The sequence below is a fragment of the Rhagoletis zephyria genome, unplaced genomic scaffold (assembly GCF_001687245.7).
Source record: "Rhagoletis zephyria isolate East Lansing unplaced genomic scaffold, Rhagoletis_zephyria_1.1 Rzeph_scaffold_01455, whole genome shotgun sequence".
Taxonomy (NCBI): Eukaryota; Metazoa; Arthropoda; class Insecta; order Diptera; family Tephritidae; genus Rhagoletis; species Rhagoletis zephyria.
This window is the reverse complement of record NW_016158539.1, coordinates 15,940-40,688: the sequence shown is the minus strand read 5'-3', so window position 1 is coordinate 40,688 and position 24,749 is coordinate 15,940. Positions and strand designations below refer to the sequence as shown.

Genomic DNA, 24,749 nt, shown 5'->3' with positions numbered 1-24,749 from the left:
CCCTAATATCTGGCCGCCCTAGGTCCGAGCCTATTGGGCCTTAGGATCAATCCGCCACTGTGTTCATATACATATATAGCAACATATTTGTATGCATGTATGTCTGTATGTACAGCATAGATGGGCACACCAATACAGTCTCATTTTGTCATGGTATTCGTGAATCGCGCTGAGTAACAGTTGCCACTTTTCTATATTGTACAAAAGTGCGTCGTTTTTTGCGCGTGTTAGAAAACGCTCTTACAAATTTATATTTAATTTGTATTATGAACATGAAACGAAAATAATAAAATATAATAAAAAAATAATGAAGAAATAATTTCAAATAATGAATTATGAAATTAATTTTTATAAGTACATATGTACGTGCATGAAAAGTTTTTTAATTTAATTTCATTAAACTAATGTTTTAAAAAATGATAGTTTATTCAACAACAAAATTCACGAATTTAAAATTTCTAAACTTTGTAAAAAACTCAGTATTCAATAAAGTATAATAAATATATTAAATTGCCGTATCGTACATACATATATACATAAAACCCATTACAAAAAACTTTAAATTGGTTTACACAGTTCGGCAGTTTGACTTTTTTACCATGACAAATAATGTCGCCTTATATTAAAAGAACGATTCCAAGTAGTCGTATTACCACATAACAAGCATTGGGCATTATTGGCTTTTCTTAAAACCGAAAATTGTAATTGGCACTCATACGCAGCCATTTTGGGCATTGTTACATATATAGGTGGCAACAACGCGCTGAAATTACGAATAAAAATATTCAACGGCGAAGCGTGGTGTCACTCTCATGAAAACTGAAAGCAGACTGAATTGAAATTCGCTGCGTCGTTTCTGTATACGTATAATAGCTGAAATACAATGCCGGCGAACGGCGAACTCACCATAGCGAAATTCGCGCTGTCAAAATTAGAGCACCCGCAAGCATATGAAATTGAACACAGCCAAAGCGAAATTCGAAGTTCGCTTGGCGGCGTTTCATAGCGATAGATTTATTTCTATCGCCCTGCTGGGCGATGACAGCTGTGCGTGCCAAAGGTGGCCGTATTTGTTTTTTGCTTTCAAAGTTTTAAAAGAAAACAACCAAAACACGATTTTTTTTGTTGTTTGAAAAATATAGTTGTGGATTCCTTAAATCTGGCTTGAAACAAATTATTTACAATAATCTTTCTTTGTTTTATATTTATATTTGTTATCATTTCCTCATTTCTAAATATGGTTTAGTTTTTTCTAAATATGGTCACCCAAATTATAAAGGCGACCAAATGGGATCAGCTGTTTTCGCTACCGCTCTAATTATGTTTAAGTAGGCGAAATAGCTGGGCGAACGGTGAACGACAGCATCGCCCAAATCTGCGAAGTTTGCCGTTCGCCGGTATTGTATTTCAAGCATAAGCGCTGCGACGCAGACGCTACTCGCGAGTAGCGTTTTGCCCATCATTGATGTACAGGGTGGCTGATGCAAAGTGCTATCGAATAAAAACGTAATGGTTTAATACTAATCACTTTATTTCTGAGTATAGAGAGAAAAACACCACACAAGCGTGACTCGTTCAAGCAGAGGGTTTTAGTTCTCTTCTGGTTTGCAATGGAAAAAAAGTTTGGTTTTCTTCCATATTTCTCTACTACGTCCTCACTCGGTGAAAATTTCAATGCAAATGAGGCGGTTTGATCAAACTTCAATAAGGCGACCAGAAAATCAAAAAATTGTGATTTTTGTTCCAAATTTCCATCAAGTGGTTTGTCAAACCATTAAGCACCCCCATACATGGGGGTCGTCGCAGACCATTATACATAAAGATTAAAGTTGTTCCTATATGAAATTCAATTGAAAAGCCTACTGAACGCAGCAGACTTGCGAAATCGCTTGAAAAATTGCCAGAAGTTCACTCAAATGGCGGAAGTTGGCGAAAACATAGTGAACTGCAGTTTTATGCCTGATAAGGCCCATTGTGATCTAAGCAGCAATGTAACCGAACAAAATTGTTGAATATAGAATGACTCGAATCCAGTGCACGGATTTCGAAAAAATTGGTAGATTTTACTTACAAAAAGTGGTAGAAGTTGGTAGAACAGGAACAATATTAGATAGTTTTTACTTATTAGGATAAAACATTGCGAATTCATAAGAGATTGTGTTACAAGAGATGATGGATTTTCGACTCGGTGGTTTTTAATGTCAAAGTGATTCTGTTATTCTTACGGGCGTTGTGCGTAAAATTTTTAAGTTTATTTTTGGCCTTACTCCTCCTGCTATCCCCTAATATGAATTCGCCTTGGGAAGAATTGTATTTTTATATAAAACAACAAAAATTTATTTCACGTAAATAAAGTATTCAACAAAAAACCTATACATAAAACTGGGCCCGAACCACGGCATCCGTTATCGAATGAAACTCGTTTCGAATCGAATGAAATAAAATGGCAGCTGTTTTTTCTTTTATTCAATTTGAATCGAAAAAGCTAACTCCTAACGAATGACCAAAACGAAATTTCGCATAAAATGTATGTAATTCAATAACGGATGCCCTGATTCGGGCCCTGTATTAATGCAAAAGGAGGGAAGCTCAAACAATTACATACACAAGTTTAAAAAAAAAAGTTTTTGCATATTTAACAAACCTATATACACGCTGAATGCGAATCCGAGGTCCGCTAGCGTCCATTGCGTCAAGTTCGTGGTCAGTTGAAGGTAAAGTAGGGAAAAATTCATTGAATAAACCTGAAAACTCAATATAATTCTTCTGAATTTAACCTTGGGATGACCTTGAGGAATCATGGGACCCCCATATTCAGATTAAGCGACAACAAATCAATTTTTTTTTATTGAATAAAGTTTTTGTCATTTTTGACCCTCAAATGACCTCGAGCCTGACATTATGGAGGTTAACGGACCTCAGATTCGGGTTCAGTGAGTCTCAAACCTCTTACATATATGAATTTTCAGGTTTATTCAACGAATTTTTCGATGGAAAAATATGTATTTAAATCTCTTTGCTTTCTTTACGGAAAATATTGGTAGATTTTAACCCATTGTCGGTAAAAATGGTAGCAAGTATATTATAGCTAAAAAGTTTACCAATGAAGTGGTACCTGGCACTGCTCGAATCCACAGATACAGATCCATGAGAGAGAATTACGTCCACTTCGCGTGAAGGTGTGGTGTGCAGTCATTGTCGGACCTTACTTCGTCGAAGAAGTCGGTCTAATTGTTAAGCCGGGATCAAACTATTTGTACATTTTTACAATCACAGAGTGGAGGTTTTTTATTGACCTGAACTCATTCATGGTGACTGCCACAATGTACAAACCTGTACAAATCGTATGATCCCTACTTTGTGGTCAATGGGGACCGCTACTTAAAGGCGTTGAGTTAAATTTTCGTTCTTGGAACTACTACGAACGTGAAATCTTTTCAGCTCTGTGTGTGTACACAGAATTGCGGCGGAAATTCCCCAATAAGCAAAATTCAAGAGACTTCACAGTCCGTTGGCATCAAGGGCTCCCACCAATTTGAACGATTTAAAGCAATCCATTCGAACGAAAATTGCGAAATTTCGCCATTCAAATTCAATTACTTAGTTTTCAAACCAATAAAAAAATCGAGTAAAAATGTGTTCTTTAGAAAAAGAATAAATAAAAAATAAATTAAATGAATTAGCCAACAGGTTAGATGAGTTTCTTAATGTAGCAATATTCATTGGTCACCCTGTATTTATATACGTATTTATGCTTGTAAACGTCGTAATGTAAGGGCATGCATTTACATGCTGGTATGCTTACATACATACATACATACCCGTATTCAAATTTTTGCTGGGGTTGAGCATTCCCTTATTGTTGTGTTGTACCCTAATTGCATGCTTTCGATACACATATACATCTGCTTTATAGCCCAGAGCAATGGCGATGGTGGCGCTTGCAAATGCATGTGAATAACATTGAAATATTGGCAACAAAGGCGCAATAAGAAATGTTGAAAAATGTTAAGGATAACAAGTGCAGCAACAAAGCAGCATTGCAAAAAAAAAAAACATATTAATAAACGAGCAGGAACGAGCCTATAGGTGGGTGAAATACAACTTTTGTGCCCAGTGCATATTAAATTGGTATAGAAGTAATGCCGACTAATCAAAGCATTGAGCTGTAGAACTGCCGAAATTCTAAGAAGAAATTGGGTAGGTCCAAGCGTTCTACTTTCGATTTCGCTGCCACTCTCGGTATTCTCGTAACTATTGCGTGATTTTCTAGGTCTCTCCGGTATTCTCGAAATTATATGACTGTTTGCAAGACTGTGTCGGAATCCTCGCGACTATTTCGGTACATTTTCGTAATTTTCTGGACTATTTCCTCAGTTTCGGAACTATGTAGAGATTTTCAAGACTTTTTTTTAGATATTTCGTAATTTTAGGGACTACTTTGAGATTTTTGGAACATTTTCATGATTCGCGAATCTATGTCGTGATTTTCGGGATTCCTTCGTGACTCTGGGAGCTATTTCGTGATTTTTTTGGCTTTTGGGACTATTTTGAGCCTTTGGGGATAGTTCTAGGTTTAAGAGATTTTCAGAAATATAGTGAACTGATGACAGTTGAGGTGAAGTGAGCTAAGGTTAATAAAGCGGAGTTGAAGTGAGGTGACTTAAGTAGAGGTGAGGTGTGTTTAGGTGAGGTGAGTATCTGGCAACTCCTACACATCTAATAGTTAGTACCCAAACTGGCACTTTAAACACAAAAGCACAAAGATATGCCCATTACTGTTTGGGAAACACGTCCCTGTTGGCATTTATAGAACTAAAGCGGTGTTTATTCGCCAAGAATGCATGCACTTGGTACAAAATCATTCGCACTTAAACTCTCGTTATGAAATCCAAAAAAGAAGTTACAAGAAAGATCATGCAGGCATACACAAATATCAACGTATATACATATAAACATACATACATGCGCGCCTCCACGGTTTGTGTGCGCGCTGACAAAGAATAAACTGCCAGCAGAAGAACCGAAATTTAGATATGAGTTAAAAAAGCGAGAAGGACAAATAAATCGAGCACTTGGCAAATATTCAAAATTGTTTTGCGCGTATAGAGAGTACCGCGCAATTTTAAAAAAGGATAACAACGCTAACTTAAGCGCACTTGGCTTTGGCGCTTAGAACTGCATTGGCAATTTTTATCTTCACTTTCGTTGTGCTTTGTATTGCCCTGTCGATGTATGCCATTTTTCTTGTTTTGAACACATTTCTTTTTGCTTTAACCAACATTTTACATACCAAGAATTTTCGTTGTTTGTGGACATTGTTGATCTTTGCTGAGCTTTTTTATGAAAGCACACATGTATGTAAATATGTATGTATCTTAAAAATATAAAATGGTGGTATATTATGGATTAGTTGTTCTCCTGCGTTTTTTTTTTTAAATGTGGTGAAAAATCGAAAGTAGTAAACTTTTTCTTGATAAAGATTATGTTTTTAGAACATTATTCTCTTGGATGTAAAAAATTGCCCGTAATAATGCTGTAAACAGGCTAACCGGCTGCTCAACAATAACTTATTGCTTGTGAAAGTTGTGAGAAAAATTGTATGTAAACGGATCATAACTATTAGGTGACAATATGGATGTTGAAAAATTTTTTTTCGCGTAAATTTCTGAAAAGGTCTCTATAAAATTTGCTAAAGCAGAACAACACATACGATTTAATATCCTTAAGAGGAACTTTCGACAACAATTGCAATAATTATAGAAATATCGATATTACAAAGATAACATACACGAAAATATAGCTAATGGGCTAAGTGAGGAATTCTTTATTTAACTATTTATTAATTGCATATAAGGACATTTACTTTGCAAAGTCTAAAGTTATCTCTTCACATCGAGAAGTGTATTTGCATCATGAAATCATAAGTCTTCACTTTTTGCATATTTTATTAATACGAATGAAAATTCGTAGCTTCAACTGGTGTATGCACATATGCAAGTACGTGCATTTTTAAAGTCAACGAAATAAAAATACAAATTGCATAAAGCTGCAAATCCCTTAAAAATTGCATTTCCGGCCATTTACTCCGCCAGACTATAAATCCTTCAAGTGCGTTGAAATGTACAATAAAACTTTTTACAACTCATATAAACACTGTGAAAAATACGAATAAAAAACCCAAAACCGTCAAGCTTTTATACAGTGATGAAATAGAGAAAAAAACATACAAAATTAAGAGTTGAAATTCACTGGTGGTGAAATAGCGATTTCAATAATTCAAGTATAATGCATACGCACTTCCATTGCCTACCAGATGCAGATACATATTTATTTACATATGGGTACACAATATATTTACATATGGTAAATATGATCTTATATGCACGAGTACAACTGGAGAAATGGCGCGACTGAAGTGAGATTTCTTCTTCCTCTTACCCGTGTAGCTCAACATGTTATTTTACGAGTATTTTTCTGCATAGTAATGAAAAAGTATCTTCATCTTATACTCAATGTTAATCTAGATCTCAATCTGAGTCTAAATCTAAATCTTAATCCTTACCTTAATCTAAATCTTAATCTTTATCTATTATTTACATATATTGATTCCTTAAATTACAAAAAAAAATATATATACTCCAGAACTTTGGAGAATAACTCAAGAACTTTTGAGAAGCTACTCAGAACAGTTATAAGTTTTTTATTATTATTTTTTTTTTTCAAAAATATAACTTTTACGACTTAAAAAAAAAAGTGCTTTCGGTGTCATTTTGCAGATCTTTCTTTTTCTTTCTCAGGAACACTAGAACTATTGAAACGCTACTCAGAACCAGTGTTGCCAGGTCATTGAAGGGAGAAATCGTCAATTTGGTTATAAAAAATCGTAATTTGCATGTAAAAATCGTCAGCATATAAAAAAGTTAAGTAAACAGAAATAATGAAGCTCTCTCTTTTTATTCTTTTTATTCTAGCTTCTTATTGCTATACGTAAAAAATTAAAAGCTTAACTTTTTTACGAATTTTTAGTTTTCTTTCAGTATATTCAAAGTTGAGAACCAGCCAAAGCTGCACATAAAGAAAAATCGTCATTTGGCCACAAAAATCGTCAGTGAAAAATCTGCAAAATGATGACCAAATCGTCAACCTGGCAACACTACTCAGAACAGTTTTTTTTTGTCTTTTTGCGTCATACCGTACGCCAACTTCACAAACATTGCTGTTAAGGGTTTCACTTTGCATAAATACATACTTACATGTTTGTATGTTTTAATACGTTTGCCTTTTAATAGGTAATCTTTTAAAATTTTATAATGATTGCGATTTTTGATTGTTATTGCTTACCAATGCAATCAGTGTTGTTGCCGCATAAACCAATCTTCAGTGCTGCACAATTTCCATTCCTTTGGCGTGTAAAAACTTCTCAAAATGATTGTCGTCACAGCACAACTGACCAGCAGCGAAGCGCCTCGCCGGTGATATGTATGTATGCATTCAACCAACAACACTTACAATGCTCTACCATGATGAAGTGGCAAATGGCGTGAACATTCATCGAAGCGTTAAACTCGTCCATTGCAGTTGATCATCAACTTGATGTAAATTTATTTATGAAAACAAAAAAACATCGCATTTTCCGGTATTTTCGCATGCAATTCATGTAATTTAATTTTAATGGCGAATATAAAAATCTCTTAATTTGTGTTGTTGTTATTGGAATTGTTTTACGCCTTGAAGTGATTGAAGTGGTGTTGGTCAAATATGTACATACATACATATATACGGGTATATCTTTTAATAAAGGTAAATAGCAGCTTATTTGTGTAAAGGCGTAAAAGAGCAGCGAATTTCATCCTCTCCCGCTGGGTGTGAAATTAGTTCGTTTGGTGAATAAGTGAGCAACACGAATGCACTAGTTATAAATGGATAACCCCGCAGAGCCTAAAAGACTAGTTTTTTTTATATCTACTTTTTATCTTTACTAAAATTTAGAAATTTACATATCTTCATTTATTAATATTACTTATTAGCTTCTTCTCTTTCGCGAAGTTGTGTCAGATGTTTATCACGAGTGCATAGAAGTCCTTTTGCACCTTTTCCTTCTGTTGCATTCGTGGCCACCCTTGCTTTCGTTGTCCACTCAGAGGATCTTCACTGGGGCATCATAAAACCGGCCACCTTTTCATTTGCCTGCCGAACCCAAATTTCCAAATCTCTGCAAGAGTTATTCTTCACTTAATCTTCAGACTTACATAGAAAGTTCTTCACTAGCTCAAATTTGTAGCTGCCCATAGTGAGAGAGTTGTGTGCGAAATTTCTCGGCTATATATTATGACTGCTGCATTTCTATTTGTGCAGCGAATTGGTAATTCAGTTGTCTTAGCGGCTGTTAGTCCTGATTAAATTATCTAGTCTACAAATCGATGTCGATAAGCTCAATTAACTGTAGGCCAGGAAACGTTCTGTTTCGACGGAGTCAGGGAGAGAGCTGTGCGGGCAGAGAAAGAGGTGCTTTTTATCAAGGTAGAACCGGAGATGTGTTTGGTATGTCGAGATACAGTCGAGCGCAATATCAACACCTTAATTAAGCCAGATTTACTCGGGTCTCTTGCGGCAGCTAAACCACTTTGTCTGCTATTTGTTTTGAAGGGCTTCAATAACGGCATTCATGTGACGATACTTTCTTAAGTTGTTAATAAACTCTCTGTGAAAGCCGTTTAAGGCTTGTCGGTACGTCGTCGGGTCCAGTGGTTGCGTCACGTGTCTATTGATCGCTTCCGTAAATTTTGTGAGATGCATTATAACATGCCGGAGGGGAGGCTTTGCTTCCAGCAATTATGAATAAAAACTAAGCAAATGATTTTTCTGAAAATGTCGGACTTTTTACTCGACTTATTCAAATGAATTTAAGTAAAAGGTCTAAAAGTTTCAGAAAAAGCAATTGCTTAGATTTTATTCATTAAGCACATTTTGAGCGCAGAGAAAGGTAGAATACTGCCAAAAAAGATGTCTAGGTTCTCTGGGTGGACGTGAAATCCCAACTGCAGCCTGAAATTGGAGAGTCAGTAACGAAATGACTTTCAATCCAGCATGTTTCGGTCGGTAAGCTAACAGATTTAAAGAAACGTGAAAACAGCAGTACACTTCCCATTGCATATAGCCTGTGTGCTGTTTTTTGAATGATTTTCTTTGCGTATTTAAAAGAGCTAAGTGTGAACTTACAGGAATCATGGAAGTTGTTCAAAAGTTTAAGATTTACGGTAGGTACGTACCGTGCAAGAACAGTGACTATTATTTGACAAATCATTTGAGTGGCAAGACTGATAGAGATTTCTGTCTCTGGCTATCTACAAGTTTCTATCAAATTCTAAAGGGCAGTGTGAAAAATCTGATGTAAACATTTGTGTACATGTGATCTTCCGTCCTCCTCCAACTTATGATTTTATTTAACTGTTTAATGGCCTCCTTTTACCCAACGCAAAATTTGCAAATGTGTTAGTAAGATAAATGAGAATGTGTTAGTTTCCCTCACACAATTCTTGTAGGGTAGGTTGAGTGTTAGGTGTTAGGAATGAAAATCAGCAGACAAAGGTTCGTAGCTAGCAAGACGTTGATTTAAAGTCAAGAAATATATTGCGTTAGAAAACGGTACCATAGTGACACAGTCTGGAAACTGAATAAAACACTCAGTACGCATTTAAATGTCTTCCGCTTTCGTAAGACCGCGTCGAGGGTTAGTGCGTTCCCTCGTTCTGTTCTAGTTCTGAACCAGTGAGGCATAGTATCTACTAATACTTTCATAACGTAACAGTTTTCTTTGCTAGTGCAGAATATTTATTAAGAGTAAACAAGTAATTTATTTGAATACCATCACCTTTAGTCTTAGTTGAGATGGGGGAATAATTTACAGACCCTTAATTTTATCGCAATAGTTTGAAAGTGGTCCTAAATGACCGTTTGGCAACCAATTGGTTGCTTTATATGCGAAATTCTCTTGGTATACTTATGTATACCATGTATTACTGCACACGCATATACACGCACGGCATTTCTCTCTCATTTTGATCTGTTATAATAAATTGGTAAATTGAGTAGGGAATGCAAAGGCGATTGAATCATTCCTGTAAAAGGGCAGTACACATAAGTAATTTAATACTTCAGCAAGACGTGAAGCAAAATGTAATTAAAAAGTGATAAACAAAATCTATGTATACAAGTGTGTACATACACACATATTTACTTAAAATATGTGTACATACATATGCATATGCTTGTGTGTATGCCCTTGTAAAATAATGAAACTGGACATATCCGTTTGATAATGCCATCGACGAAATATGAATGCATCTGATGCTGCGGAAGGATAAAGAGAATTCGAAGTTTTAATACATACATAAGTATATGTTTGTATGCAAGTTCCAGTAAGACTAATAAATAGTTTAACTGTTCTATTTCGAGGTGACCCTAGAGATTTGCTTTGTAAGAAGGTAGACATTTGTAGGGCTGAAAAATAAGCAAGAGAAAAGCAATTTTAAGCGCTTAGATAAAGACAAAAAACAAACAAAAATAAAAACAATGTAATGTCTTGTTTTTACTCAGTTAATTTCAAGGATCGAAAAATTACAATGGGGCTGGAACTTTTCGTATATTACGGATATTTGGGTATACGAATGAAATCGAGATAACCGATTTTTTTTTAATATACGTTACTCTTGTTATCTGGATATCCGCTTAATATCCGTTGATTTAGCTAACCGAATATCTGCTCCGTTTGTTATCCGGTTATTCGGTTTTTTTAATTAGATATTGGATTATTCAATATCTCATCACAATTAGTTTTTTATTTTTAGTTTTTTTTTGGCCAAAAATCCAAATTTTATACACGTAATTTATATATACATTCATATATAAAAACACGTTGATTATAACTCTTGGCTTAGGAGGTCTATATTAAAATTTAGCAACCAAATTTTTCCAAGTAAATTTTCGCCCTTTAATTCTTACCGAGGGTAATTTTGAGCCAGTTTTGCAAAATGGAATTAAGGCGATCAAAATTTTTCACAGAAATGTCAACATTACCGCTTGTTGGCAGCAATCTACGACGTTTTATGCAACGGTATTTAATAATATTACGTGGATATAGGGAAAATAATGAAATCAGCGATAAACTTGCGAATGACGAAAAGAGTAAAGAAAAACGCCATACATAATTATGTGAAGTTTTAAATTTTAATTACCACTTATTTAACAGAAGAGTCACCAGCACATCAACGAAATGCACCAGCTTTGCAGATACATACATATGTATGTATGTTATCTACAGTATGAACAACGCTGCTGCTAGTTTTCTAGGAATGACAATGCTTGCTTGAAGAAATAATGCTGCGAGGGAAAATTTTAACGCATACTTTTAGTGTATAATTTTTAATGAATGTAATTAAATTGTAAAATCAAATACATTAATATTTATTAAGTGCACATGCATAAATACACCTTTATTTACATATATTATGATGGTTAACGTGAGAAAAGCTGATATCATGGCGTCTGCGCGGGGTGTACTTAATGAATATTTAAATAAAAGCGATATTTGAGTGCAAAAAGCGAAAAGTACCTTTCCAATTCAGAGAATCATAGAAATGTGATTTCATAAATATATAAACAAGTTTAAGTTAACAGATCTGAGTGTATGTATGGCCATGACACAATTATAAAAGTTATCTACTCTTTATCTCCCTGAAGGTGTATGTACACAGAGATTTCAATGAATAAGTAGTAAGCGCAAAATAAAATTAAGAAAAATAGAACAATGTTTAAGCTTCACAACGGCTATATAAACTTCATCACCAGAAATTTTAAATATAAAGATATTGGTGGTGATGGTAATGGTTAATGACAAGCGAGATACCTATGAAAAATGATATTTCGGAGGACATACATAAATGCAGTCACAGAGGGACTGAAAGAAAACTATCAGCCAAAAACAAATTTGTGAAACATCGCGCTGATACTGGTAATGCAAGGGCCAATCCGTCAAACTGAACGAAGTGTTTCACTAGCCAAACCCGATGTTGTAAATCCAGTCAACCAAGAAATGGGTAAACGTGGTGTTATTCAACCATCAACAAGAAGAGACTGGGATGCTGTGCCAACTGCGGGAAATTAAATAATGTAACGAAAAAAGACAGCTGTCCAGTTGTCGTTTTCGTCTAAAGTCAGGCTTTCTTATTTGTTTTAACGTTATGATAGTACTTAGTAATTAAGCTTACAAACAGAAAATTATACCAACAATGGAACGTATCCATTTTTAAGCTAAAATAACAGCCATTCAAATATGAAAAACTACATAGCAAAAATTCGCTTACCACTTTCTGAATTCAACAACGCCAAACAAAGACGTGCAACAAAGCAATTATGAATTTACATACGTAGAAATTCTACAATAATTGTTTGCTGTCAAAACGATTTCATTTAAGCACACTTTATGACCTGAGCTATTTCAGCTGTTATTTTAATATTCATAGCCTGCTTGCTGACAGTGAAATGGACAATGCTACTACATTCTATGTAAGTGAACAATTATAATGCCCTGTTACTAAACTACCTACACGCAAAGGTAAATGTACACATATGTGAAATTTTAGAATGTGCTCATTACAACTTCGCAGATTAGCGATTGTTGTGTCCGCTTTTGATGGACAATTGTATGGAAGCCACAATTATTTTAAGTAATCTGCTTCATATTGTTTGTTTGGAAAATCGTCATGATTCGATCATTTAAAACGCGAACTATTAACATTTGACCCGTCAATTAGGTGTTGAATTGGTACATTTCATTGGGCGAGAACTCGACTAGTTGTAATAGTTTAGACAGACGGCAGCGTTAATCAGGATTAACGGCGCAGTTGGTTTGAACAAAATTGTATCCAGAAAGACGGTAGTATGGCGGTTTAAGCGAGCCGCGCGGTCGTAGGTTGGAGTTGCACGGCACCAAATTTTTTATATATATTTGCTTATCTCTTTCATCTATCTGTTCAATCTAAAGGGTTGCCAGATGTCTAAAATTAAGTGAATTAAATATTTGCATATCTTAGTAAAATATTACGACACCTTTAGTGAATGAGGGTCATTCCATGTAAAAGAGGAAAACGACATAAATTTAAATATGCCCTATTTATCTCTATTTCAGTAGTAACCTCTAATGGTTACTAATTACTTGTTATAGATCAATTTTTTCACCGGAAATATAAAACTGATTATGTTTCAGAATCACGTCAAAAGATTTCGGAAAAAGATTAATATTTAAGTGACTGGACTAATTGAAAATCGTGCCTTTTAGAAATAAAATTAGTTTTGAAAAATCTTTTTCTCTAAAAACCCACCTCGGATAAAACAGTCTAAGTTCAATAAAATGCATACAAATGTTAAAAATTGTATCTACGGAATCAAAAAAAAATATATATATTTAGGCAGATATTTTCCAAGCGGGCACACAAATCTTAATATTTTTCCGAATTCTTAAATTATAATAAATTTTATATATCCGTTGGAAAAACCGCCACTTTTTTTGGTGATGCACCCTAATGTACATACAAACATGTATGTAAGCTGTTAATAACTCAATTTGTTTTTGCTAATTTTAACTTCCTACGACCAATATTGCAAGGCCATTCTCAATTTTGTTGATGAAAGTATATCTTTACCGCAATTAACTGCGAACAAAAGTTAAAATAAGAGCAAAAATATAAATTAGAAATATGTACTGATTCATAATTTCTAGTGCACTTCAATGTCAATAACTTGGATTAATTAATTTTTTCATTTTTTTTTACTTATCTTATATGTTTCTCTTCACTGTTACACCTTCACAAAATTTATTCAGTGCTCAGCTGCTAAGATTTTCAACTTTTTCTTTTGCACAACTAATTTTTCAACGCCTTTGATGCACTTCTTTCTACTTTGATGCTGTTTCGTTTGGTGTCAAGCGTCTGTGGTCATTGCATCACTTCGTAACTTTTCAAAGCAACGATTGAATAGAAATTTCTTTTAATTAGTATAATTTTTTCGTTGGTATTTTTACAACACAGCAGCAGTTTTTATATTGGATGAGTTTTGTCTTAATTTCATTGCGAGTGAGGCGCTGAGAGTTGCCGCAAACTATACTCGTAAGAGATTTTCTTCTACATAAAATCATAGAACAGTACGCTAAGTATACACAAATAACTGAATGTTATTGCAATAACTTCTTTAATTTTTAAGCTTGGCTTTCCGAAACGAATAAAATCGGAAGATGCATTTAGAAAAGTAAGTTTTAAATTAAAAACAAAAACGTAGCGCCGTACAAAGACAATCACATTGCCTTTGCCAATTAAGCTGCTTTGTATATATTGTAAGGTAAAAATAAAGGAATAATCTGCCTTCTCTTGCTGTGTCGAGCTTTGAGTCTTTAATTTCACATTTCAGGAGAATTGTCATGCACACTTTCATCTTAAGGTAGTGTCACACGATTGGGCATGATCGGCTGATCCACCAGCAGCGTTTCATTCCTAAGAACTAAGGTATAGATTACCTAATACTGGTTGAAGATATTACCTCCGGCGCTACTTGGGTCAGTTATTAAATCATCCTGGGTTCGAAATTTATGAAAAGTTTTTTGTATTCGTCGCGAGTATTCGGATTCGTCAGTTTTCTACAATGCATTTAATAATCGACCAACACAAGAACAACTACACACACGCAAAGTTTCTTCGTCGCCGAATACCCCTACTGTTCGCCGGGTCTGCTAGTATTCGTATAAAAAATTGCCTCGATATTTTCGTCTACAGTAAATTTATTAAAAAAAAATGTTGGATTACTGCTGATAATGTTGCGAATACACCTACGCAGGCATATATGCAAATCATTATTTTCTTTACGATTATATCACTTCCAACTTCGTACCAATGTCCTGCCACTGTATTAATGTCAAGGAAAAACTGATAATTAAGTTTGTGTCGAAATGAAATTTTGTGGCGGCGAGTAACCGAGTTAATGTTGTTGCAACTGGTATAATTTAAAAAGTGCGCATGTATTTGTGTATGTTAATTTTGTAATTGAGGAGTTTAATGTAAAAAATTCTTCAAATGCAGAACACTACTGACCTGGGGCGCGAGGGCGTATGAGTAACCTCAGTTCCACACCAACTGATGCAGCCTTTTACATAAACCACGACCGACAAAGTTTATATATTTGTAAGTATTTGTGTGCAAACTCATTTGTGCACTCACACACACACACAACCAAGCACAAGTATATATATGTTGTATGAATGTATGTACATATATGCACGTGTGCATCGCCAGAAAATGTATGGAAAGTAGCAAAGTAGCAGTTAAATGTTGCGTTGAATAGTGATTTTAACTTTGGTTGGCAGTGGTTTAAACTGTGACAAGTCGTTCACCGCGAAATGTTTGCAAATGCTGAAAATGTTGCCTCGCTCAAGGGAGCGAATGTAGAAGCTCCTTTGTATTTATTTTCTTTTTAATTTGTATGCAAAATAACTGCGACAAGTGGAGTGAGTAGCAATTTGTTGATGACAGTGATGTAAGTGAGAAAGACGCGTGAAAAGAAGATTATGTGGTAATGAAAGAATTTGAGCTAAAGAAAATGCAGTATGAAAGCTGCACTAACGGTTAACTTAGCATACTAAAATAGGTTTAAAAATCAACCTGTCTGATTTACTAAAATCACATTTGGTTAAAAAATATTAATTATTATTAGTAAGTAGCTATGTAGCGGATTTCATATATCTACATTTGCCAAAAAAAAAATCGGTACGGGGTTTTCATTGGAATTATAAAATTTATTATATTTGAAAACCACCGACAAAATATTTCGAGAACATAATTTTTTATTAATAAAATTATTTATAACATTTTTTTTTCAGAAGATCACTTTAGATGATAGAGGTTTGAGGTTTAAAGGTCTTTATAAAAATGCTTAAAAATTTTATTAACGGAATCAAAATAAAGAGATTTTTGTAGATATTTTCCTATCGGTCCAGCTCACGTAAATCTTAATATTTTTACGAAATATTTTACCAGAAGTCTAAAAATATAATACGTTCTATAATTCCCGTGGAAAAGCTACAACCATTTATGGAGAAGCGCCGTAATATATATGTGTAAATGACGTTGAATTACATAAATAAAGGTTTCTGGAATAAGACTATGAATGAGCGGGGAAATATCTTTCTGTTGGTACTCATTTCTTCCTTCAATCAGGCGTTTTATATTTTATAGAGCCGTATTATTAAAGTCAATGGTATCATTAACAAAATCTATCAAAGCCTGAGACATATGGAAGCTCTCTTTTTTCTGAGAATACCAAGTCTAAAAGCTTGCAAATATCTCTAGCAAGAAACAGTATGTTTCCCCTATCAATGTTGCCAAACATTTTAAAATCTATTGAGAAAACCATTGCCGTAAGGTCACTGCCTTCTTCTCCCTTTCTCATTTTGACAAACGCCAGTAGGCTACAACCTGAGTGTCCTCCCACCATTTTAAGAGCTCTGTCGTGTATTCCTTGCAAGGACTACAGAAAGGCTAAATACCACACCGGCTCTGCTTGCGAATTTCGCGAAAATATCAGCGCTTTACTTGCCATCAAAACCCGCATTACCGAGAGTTAAATCTGTAACGAATTAGTTCTTTTATGTGAGCATAACACTCTTGTGGTGCCTGAACGTCCGAAAATTGCGAATGGGTATGTGCCAATTGGTACACTTTTCCGAAATCTAGATCCAAATACTACTGGATCCAGTTTTCTCATCATCAACCTTGGATTCATTAATGTATCAAAGTTTAGATCCATAACTGGCCGTTGGGATTGGTATTGTCGCAACCGGGAATGACAATTAAATAGTTTTAGGAAGCTTGCACATAGAAATATCGCCATGCACTCTTTTCGAATCTTTTAAATTCAATGATTTAATGACCAATCTCCATATAGTTAAATTTTAGCAAATAGTTCCCTAGCCGTTTATTGCTTCTCTAGGGAACACTTTTTGAGATTTTTCGATCTTACTTGGTCGGCTCACCCCGAAAATGGAACTGAGGGTGCTTTGAGTTGCATTTTGACTTCAAGATCATCAACAGGGATGTGTTCGAGCATACGTAATAATTACCGCCACATTACAGCCTTGTTGCTTTATTGGTTATTTTTTGCTGATGGGCAACTGAAAACCTACTGAAATTCTGCAGAAATTGCGTAGTAAGAAAATGTAAATTGGGTTGCCAAAATGATTGTGCCCATATTTTTGCGAGCTGCGGACATTATAGTGATCGAATCTTCCCCACATTTTATATTTAAGTTTTTTTAATAAAAGAGAGAGTAGAAACTATACTTCATCGAAATCGGATAACATTTAATGTCTCAGCCCAAAAGAGTGGAGGACACCCTCCATCCATGAGCCCATCTTTTATTTAGGTCCTAAGAAAAATTAGAGCACAGGCTTCAGCGAAATCAGTGCAGGTTACCTATTCTTTCCATTCTTGCGAATTGGACAAAGTAAACTGCGTTTTGAATATTTGTACGTGTACACCTTACCAGCTTTTTGTCGCTAGCATAGAACAGCTCTTCCGGTGTACCATCGGCACCGGGGCATTGCCGGGTTTAGGCCGCCTTCTTTCTGTTCTCATCTCGCCTTGGTCGAGTGACGGAACGTGAGCATCGCCTCTATATATTCTCGTGGGTTCTTCTTAATAAAAAATTTTAATTGCTTCCTTATATTTATTTCTGCATCACGTTTATATTAACTCGCTTTCTTGTTTGTCCAAATTTCAATAGAAATATTCAGAAATAGCATAACAAAGAACATAGAATATGCAAAACTAGTCTAGACATGTACCTCCTCGGTAGTGTAGGTAAATAAATTGAGATGCATATACAAGCTGTTGGGTGACGCTGCGTTCAATAGGTGCATCATGCCTAAAAATATGCAGCAAAACTAGATTTTAAGTCCTCTAATGATGTCGGTTTCATAAAAATACAAAATCAGAATTTCGTTGAATTATTTTAATATCTATTGCAATATTTTATACACACAACACTAACAACGTTTTTCATTCAAAATCTCATAAATGGTTTATAATGACTTTTGCTAAAATGTTAAAATCAACACTTATCAACATAAATTCTGTGAGTACAGAACACATTATTTTCTATTTTAGTTCATTTATGGAAATGTAGTATTTATATTAAAAAGTTTTTATTTGATTTTGTTCTTTTAGAGCTCTCAAACCGGATCCCCGCCTGCTATTAACTGAAGCTACTTTTCTGCTTCTCTTTTTCTTCCACTCGAAAAAAGCGTTTATCATTTCTCCTCTTGTCCTGACATCGCTAAGTTGGTACCGATTGGGGGGAGGGGTGATGGCTTGAGCTATTTTTGTGCGCTTTCGTTATTACAAAATGGTAAATTATTTTATTCTCTGCAAAATGGTAAAAAACATAGATTTTAATTAAATTTTCTATGTAAGTTGCGTTCTAAAACTAATTTGCAAATAATATAATGAACGAGTACAATATTACGCATAAGTACTTACTTCATAAATAGGAATTTAGTAGATCAACTCAATTATTTACCAACTCACATTAGACAGAAAAAAAAATTGAAAATTTACGGCAATGTGATGCTTACATATTTTCAAGATTGAGTACTCACATGTAAATTTGCATTCAAAAGAAGTGAAGAGGGGGGTAGGGATGACATACAGCGTTAATGGGAAGCGAAGAAGAGTTGTTTAAGTTACTTAATTGTGGAAAGAAGTGCGGTTTTCATGTCGCAGAAAACTGTAGCTTTTTAGAGAAAGGGAAATGAATATACGCATACATACATACATGTGTATGAGTTTTACATATGTAAATGCTTAAGTGTATATGTATGTATTAACTTAGCTTGCTGTTTCAGGTGGAGTGAAAGTTTAAAATCGCAAGGAATGAACTATGTAAACATGTACTTCAGATGAGGTAGCGAGTGGCAAAAGTTAATATGTATGCGTGCACGAATATGTACATATATACACACATATGTATGTATAAATATATCTATGTTACACGATGTTCCGAAGTAAAGTTAACTAAGTTATATCCTTATTTCCACGCTGTGTAGCAATGCAAAATGCTTGAGAACGCATAGAAGCGTTGCTAACAAATTACGGGCAATAAATCGGGTGGGGCCACCGATGAGGATGATGCCAACAGCCATAACGCCGCAAGCGCCAACACCCAGCAATACGAGTAATATCAGCTGTAGCTGCGGCTCCTGGCGTGCAGACAATCGAATGGCAAAACAAGAAATACCGATAGAGAGAGAAGCGAGAGAGAGAGAGAGAGTAAGGGGAAGGGTTTTACGTCTATCAGAAACTGTTGCACTGCCAAGCGTACAGAGCTTACACGTGCTTTGTAAGTGAATGTGCGTGTGTGTGAATTGTGTGAAGCGGAAACGTTGGCGGAAATGCAAGCGGAAATATGAAAGTAAAGTGCGAGTTCGGAATGCTACTGCAAATGTGCGTATGAGTGTGTGTGTGTGCATGAGTATGCGAGCCAGCAATGCAGGAAGGAAGCGCTGGAGTGTTTGCGCTATTAGGCTCAGCAATTAGAATTGCTAGTGAATATAAAAGTTTTGTTTTTGTGTTCGCAAGTTGAATGGTATGTGGGAGTTTTTTTAAACCAATGCGCGCAATTTTCTATAAACATATTTTTTTTTTTTGATTTTAAATAGGTTAATGAGAGCGTGGTGAATGTATTATTCAGTAATGATAGGGGAAAGTTATTTAACTAAGAAATGATCGCGAAAGTATTTGACTCCTTCTAATAAAAATTAAGCAATTGCTTTTCGTTAAAATTTCAGACCTTTTACTTAAATTTGTTTGAGTGCACTTAAGAAAGGTTTAATTCGAAAGTACTCTTGAAGAGAGTTGCTACCTATTTAGAAATTCGAACTTAATTTGATTAACAAGTTTAGGGAATTATTTTTATGTGGGTATCTAAAGGGAGAGGTATAAGAAGGTTTGATTCAGAAAAAGTGTTTGGTGAGGATTACAATATATCTAGAAATTCAAAATTATTTTAATTAATAAGTTTAACAATTAATTGAAACTTTTTAATGTAAAGGTTTTATTTTTTCTTTATTTATTTCTCTAGAGGGATGCCAGCTGTTTATAAATTTAGTTTAAATTGAATTACTAAGTTAAGTTAACCATCTGAGTAAAAGCGTCCAAATAAACAGCATAGTTCTATGGTATTTGGGATTGAGGTGCAACTGTTCTATTTCATAGTATAACGTTAAACCGTATATCACGCGATCGGAGTCGCGGGCGAAAGCTAGTAACTCTACTCTTGCGCCCTCGTTTTCGCACTCTTGGCAGAATGAGCAACCCACCTGCAAGATATAGTAAGCAATCGGTTTGTCTTGCTGCAAGCTGCTAGGACGATGAATTGAGTTTAGGCACCGGACTAAGTCGGATATCACCGCTTTCCCAGAAATACGCTGGTCGGCGCAAGTTAAAAAAAACACGCGTCTTCTTGCGACGCCTACCCCCGTTCCATGAGCTCAAAATCGGTGTAGTAATTATGACAGGAATGAGACTTCGTAACTGAGTACTGTCGTTCACGGCAGGGGACAAGCGACTCGTCACATTCTGCATCGAATCGAGATTCGTCAGCATCTCGTTCATTTGCACCCACGTGCCCATGCAAGAGAAAGGCAAGGCATCCGAGGATCTCTTCTATGAACGCTTGTAACACACCTGCCCTATGAAGATAAAAATTTGACCAGAAAGTTAGGTGACTTACGGAAAGTTTCTAGACCCAGCAATACACATGTAAGAACAGCCAAGGAGGCCTAGTGATCGATATCGAAAACGAAAGGCCGCCGAACTTAAAGTAATGAGGAAACCGAACCCGAGTTCCCAGTTGATAATGATGGAAGCGTAGTCTCACTGCCTCTATATATAACGAGGTACGAAAAATACTGGCTGAAAAACAACAAAGCTGTTGGAGATGACGGCCTGCCATCGGAGCTATTCAAGTACGGCGACGATGAGTTGAAAAGGTGAATGCATCAACTCCTATTCAGAATATGGTCAAACGAATGGCCGACAAATGGAACTTAAGTGCGCCCTGTCCAATTCACAAGAAAGGCGACTCTGCTATTAGCGCTAACTGCCACTGGATTAGTAGCCTTCTATTCGCCATAGGAAACGTCTTGAAAAAGAACCCCGATAAAAGGATCGGCACACACCATCTATTTCTCGATTTCGAAGCTGCTGTCGACAGAACGAAAAGGAGTTGTTTGTACGGGATACCATACCACAGCAATACCGCTGTATTAAGTGACGCTGAGCAACATCATAAGCTACGTCAGAATTAAAAAGGAGCGTTCCGAGCCTTTCGATACCGAACGAGGTTTTGTGCAATGAAAAGAGGTGAACCGCTAGTTTTCACTATGTCAAATTTAATGGCATTTGTCGTCAAATGAGTGAAAACACATTGTCAAATGGAATTGAAAGACGGTTTATCGATTGATTTAGATCAGAATAGTTCTTCAGTTGTTTTCATGTGTTGCCTAATTGGCTATCTGTCCATTGGTGTAATCGGTAAATGTTTGGGAAAAGGAGATAAAGTTGTTCCATCATTAAAAAATCTTTATTTAGATATAGCGCTAAATAAGATTTTGCTGATTACATATTGTTGAATAGTTTTTGAATATTTTCCTCAGGAAAAACTCGCTTCAATCGCAAGCTTCGCAAAAAAATATTTATGCGACGTTAAATGCCCACAAATTTTATGTTATTTGTTTGCATCAATTTAGATGGAATGTTTTTCTCTCGAAACATTTACCAAAGTTATACTTAAATAGTTGCATGTTTTCCGCATCATGCTTGTCGTTTAAATTTCATACTCATGTAGATATGTATATCAGTTGCTGTTGCTTTTGTCTTTGTTGCAGTTTATTTTATTTTATAGTTTGTGTCATTTTGCTGTTGTGTTTTTTCTCTAAAATTTCAGTATATTAAAAAGTTATGCTGCCACAAGTTCACAAGTCATCTCCGCCTTGTTTGGCTCGCTGTTTGCTGCTCTCCTTTGGCCTTTTACTGGACTGCAGGCAGGGGAAATTTTGTACGAGTACTTTAGTTGTTTGTATACAAGACCGAATATACTGGAATGTTCAAAGAGATCCCGATTGGAAATATTTTTTTTCATACCAGTATTTATTAACAAATTGGTCACCAAATGTAGCTGTAGGTCTTCGAAAGCAATTCTAAAATCATTTTCCAGATTTTGAAAGACGGCCTTAATAATAATAGATTGGCACTGACACAATAAGTTAGTGTTTGGCCGAGCTTCTTCCCCGATTTGTGGCGTGCGCCTTGATGTTGTCACACAAAGTGGAGGGATCTACAGTTTTACGTCGACTCCGAACGGCAATTGTATTTTTATGAGAAGCTGGTTTTCACGGCAGAAATACGCTGGGACGTTTGCCATTGCCTGCCGAGGGGCGCCCGATATTACAAATTTTGTTTATGTTTTATTTTTTTATTTTTTTGATCTTAGCTGAAAACTGGGCTCGAATGTTGGCGCGCAGGGTTAACCACTACACCACAGCGGCCGCCAAAAAACGTACGTTCAATGAAAAGTTGCTAAAATATTTGAAGGTTTTATTTAAAGGATTTGTCGCAGAGAAAATTTGTATTTAATTATTCAAATTTTTTCTTTGCAACAGCGAAAAATGAAATAGAAAATACAAATTCAAAAACTACTTTGCTTTCAGCTCCAAAAGTCTTCTGACAAAGCTTGCTGTATGAACACTTTCACACAAAGTTATAGCAATTTGAAAGCTTCGCTCCGCTCGGAACGGCTTGGCTCCGCTAATCGGGTTGTGCCGGGCCTAATCGGGTTGTGCCGTGCCAGACATTCCGGGCCGGGTCTCACTAATTTTTTCTATGTGCGTGTTTTCGAAAATGTGTTCTGTACTCGTGCCGGGCCGATCCTAAAAGATTAGATCCGCGCCTCTGTAGCCCTCAAAAAGTATTTTCGTAAAAATGTGTTTCGATTTCCACTATGGACTCGAAAATCTTTTGTTTCTGTGAATTTGAAAAAAGTTTCATTCAGTTTGACAAAGGTTTCAATTAATTTGAAAAAGCTTTAATTTAAAAGCTGTTTCGAGCCAAGGCGAATTCACATAAGGTGGTAGCGGTAGTACAAAAACAAAAACTTACATGTATTCTGTTTTTGGTTTCGGTACACAAATGTCAAAATTCAGCTATTATTCGCTCAAGGTGGAAGAGCGAAAGAAAATTCCGTCACTCCCACTTTCACACTCACTCATAAGAAGTTTTGACATCCGTCTACCGTGCCGAATTAAAGCAGCTGTTCTAGCAACACCACCTTATATGAATTCGTCTTGTCTGCAGTTTTCAAGAAAAATACGAAAAAGAGATGGAAAAGATATTTTGTTCAATCAAAATTTCTTAGACTNTCGTAGGGACCGACGATATATACTACATTTTTATTTCTTCAACAAAATTTACAGCAACACCAAAGTACTTTTTTCAAGCAACAGAAATGATGAAAAATATTCATTAAGACTTTTCTTGGAAGCTGCAGACGGGTCGTTTAATGCGGAAATGCAAAAATCCGAGAATGCAAAACTTAATTGCAACCATTTCCATTAAGGTTCCGCATCTAGTATATGTATAGTATATTTTTCCGCCCTCCTCTCCGATACTCCGGAAATTGTTCATATTGCACTTGCATTTATGTACTTATAAAAATACATACATACATATGTACTTACGCATACGCAACATTCAAGTAGCTACCATCTTTATCAACATTTCTTTCCCCACTGGTTTCAATGAATGGCACAAGAAACTTTTTCGATATAGCAAATTCCCGTATTGCATTCCTTGTTGCCATCATGGCTTTTATACTCGGTAAGTGTGCATTGTTGCTGTAAGTAGCAAGTTTCAAATGTCATTTAAGCCAAAACGATGTACATATACGAGTTCACTTGCTTGATTTATTTTATATTTATTTAAACATATATCTACATACATGCATGCACATTAGACCACGTCAAAAGAAAGAAAAAAGCGTGTAATGCGACCGGACCCCGACTCAAATTTGAGTATTTGGTATAGTAATAATACTCCATAAATCTTCCAGTTTGGCACGTTTTGATCGATCCTACAAAATTACACTCGATGCGCGACCTCTTACATTTAACGTAGAGCGGAGAGATTCTTGGAGGATCATTACCATACTAAATACTAAAATTTTAGTCAGCGTCCGGTCGCATTACACACTTTTTTTTTGAAGTGGTCTAACGCACATTAATATATATGTATACCTAGATAAATATATATTTTAGTGAAAAGCAATTACTCGGCACAAACTGACATCGATGATGTCATAGAAATTGCTATATAATTTTTACGTTCGCAGGATAGAGTTGCTGCAAGTATTTACATATGTATGTATATGGGTGTTTCCACGATATCGGACGTGACATTCGCACGACTTTAAAGTTAAATAAACCATACGAAAACGGAAGTCACTTATCAAAACGAATTGAAGTGGTTTCAGAGTATATGCAAAAATAGGCAAAAATCTGCGAATCCTGAGAGGCTTTCCTACGTTAGACATTCTTTAACTAAAGTCAAATTACGGACCATTGCAACCAATTCATATTTAATGAGAAGCAATGA

At 35.5% G+C, this 24,749-nt stretch overlaps 1 long non-coding RNA gene across 1 annotated transcript; it reads left to right on the top strand.

Annotated features, from left to right (window-relative positions):
* Nucleotides 1-349: 349 nt before the first annotated feature.
* Nucleotides 350-23,312, top strand: LOC108364069 (uncharacterized). Its single transcript, XR_001847697.1, has 3 exons — nt 350-366; nt 2,111-2,113; nt 23,207-23,312. It is a non-coding gene; the product is annotated as an uncharacterized LOC108364069 (long non-coding RNA).
* Nucleotides 23,313-24,749: the final 1,437 nt, after the last annotated feature.